Below are 2,833 nucleotides of genomic sequence, written 5' to 3' on the forward strand. Positions count from 1 at the left end.
AACGCCACGTATGGGGTCTGTCTCAACGCCGGATAACCTACGCCACGTGAGACCTGCACATCATATCACATAACTCCCCATACGCTGGTACAACCAACGCCACGTATGGGGCCTGTCCCAACGCCGGATAACCTACGCCACGCGGGACCTAACTTTCACTTGATGGTGCTTGTAGCGAATCCAAAATCCGAGGAGGTACCTAAAGTAGTGCGTATAGCACTCCAACTGACATTCTAGACTCTGTTGTACCCTTGTACAACCATATAGGTTTATAATTATATAAATTAATTCTAATATTGTGTAACCCTCCACAATAGTCTAGCACCCGATAATCTCTCCTGGAGAGGTGAGATTACTTCGGGTGGCTCACGATCAACCAAGGGTCAAACTACTCTAACCCTGGTCAAACGGGCCTGCGGAACCCACGACCTCTAATTTTCGATCCGGAAGTCCCTATGGGTTCTACCAGGCATAGGACACTTGTCCTGCGAGTTTGGTTCAGATCAGACGGTCGGATTGTTCACGATTGCACGATCTGATAATTAATATAAAATATAAATTTTAAAATTCTTATTCGGAACATCCGGGGCTCCGATTCACGATCCGTGAAATCCTACACGATCCTAGAAATACCTAGATCAACATATATTAAATTTGGGACCATCCAACGGTCCCAACCTATCGAACCCGGATAACGCGTAATATGCGAATATCCGTTCGATAGTCAAACGACGTCCGAATTGAGATCCGCGAAATCCTACGCACTCGTGACAACCTAAGGATCTCATCGGAACACATCACTACTTTTTATACAGTGCCCACGCGCCACCGCACGCGCCGGCAGCGCGTGGGTGCCCAAAGGATAACGCTTCGCCGGAAAATATTAAAACCACGGCTCCAAACTCCTACCCTAGGTATAACACCCTATTTGGAGCCACTTTTGTTTTTGGACCTACCCCAAAAAGTGGCCGGAAATGGCCGATCACGGCGGCCGAAGTTTCGGTCGATTTTCAAATCGAAAATCGAGTGGTCTAGAGATCGAATCGATCAAAACCCAACCAACAGGCAGCTACAACAGCTCGAGAGGTTCAAAATCCATACCTGGGTTGACGAAATTGGTGGCCGGAGGAGGGAGATCGGCGGCTTTGAAGTTTGGACGACGTCGGCCGCTTCAGCTCCAAATTCCGGCGAATCCACGGCGGCTGGCGGCGGGAGGTGACTGGGGTAGGAAGAGGACGACGGCCCGGTCATTTTGGTACCGGTCCGTCGTCATTGGTGGCCGGAGGAGAGCACGGCCGGCCAAAACGTGGCCGGCTGTCGCGCGCGAGGGAGAGGAGAGAGAGAGACCCGCGGGGGAGAGAGAGAGAGAGAGAGAGAGAGAGAGAGAGAGAGAGAGAGAGAGAGAGAGAGAACCAGATTTTTATAAAAAAATCTCATTTTGAAATATTTACGATTATGCCACTGGGTTTCTTTTGACCATATCTCTCTCGTTACAACTCCGATTCGAGCCCACTACGTGTCTATGAACTCGTCTCAGTACGACCTATCCAAAAATACAAGTCGCGGTCCCAAACTCTCTCCGGTTAAAAATATAACTAAAATATCCTTAAATAATTAAATAATTAAATGAGGGTTAAATTTGGGGTCGGGGTGTTATAGACCGCTCGACATAAATTAATACAACTTCAGTCAGACTATGGCATTATATATATCCCTTGAAATACAATATACAAACTGCTGGCTGAAAGAAGAGTAACAAAATTTTGATTCCAAATCCAGCATTTCAGTACAACGATGGAGGAATTTGCAACAAATTGATGACTATAAGTCTGCGTCCATCTTGAAGATGAAATTCTTTCCACCATCTTGGAGGCCTGACATAATGCTCTTTGATAGTCACCCACCCTTCTCTAAAAACAGTTCGTCTTTACTCTGCAGGAAAAAAGAAAGAAAAACCAAGATCAAGATCAATTGTCCTCCAAAAATATTGATTAATTCTGAAGGAACGAAACTCTGTGTCCTGGTTACTGCAGATGTATTCTTAGGGCCAACCGTCTCCCATTCATCTTCTTCTGCAGAAGATACTAGGGATGATTTGAGCCCATTAATACTCGAGGGCTGTCCTTCAAGCTTAAGTAATCCACCATGCATCTTATCCATAATGAAGCTAAGGAACTCCTGAGCATTTTCTTGTCTGAAAAACAAAAATAATTTCACTAGGCAACTTAAAATAGAAAGTAGAATATAGACACGATGACATAAATATTTACACTCTTGAGGTGTTCTAGGTTTCTTCTTTCCTTGGTCCATGAAAATATTGGCGAACTCAGAATAATACAGACGATTGTTAACCTATTTGTTACAACATTTTACCGATCACAAGTTGACTTCTAAAATAATTAATTATCTGTAATTATATATATATATATATATAATGAAGTTGATATAATTAAGAGGGCACTCATAGTAACTCATTGATCGATCTCCGCAACGTCGTGCAGATCTGAATCTAAAGGAACATTGAAGTCCAATATGGAGCCGTTAACTAATAGGGAGGTACGTACTGTAACAGATGGTTATGCTGATAACTTGCGCTTGTACCAGCAGCTGTATAGCTACGCTACTCATGGCAACACAAATCTATTTCAGAATACTATTGAAAAGAAGCTTCAGGATGGCTTATTCATGTATATGCCCCCTGTGCTTTCAAACTTGTCTCAGATTACCACCTGTGTTTGCAAATGGCTCAAAGTACCCCCCAACCTTTTAAAAACCGTCTCACGTTACTCCTTCCGTCAGTTTTTTTGACGTTCCGTTACGAATGTTACTGTTC

Source organism: Prunus persica, chromosome G3 (genome assembly GCF_000346465.2).
Source record: "Prunus persica cultivar Lovell chromosome G3, Prunus_persica_NCBIv2, whole genome shotgun sequence".
Lineage (NCBI taxonomy): Eukaryota > Viridiplantae > Streptophyta > Magnoliopsida > Rosales > Rosaceae > Prunus > Prunus persica.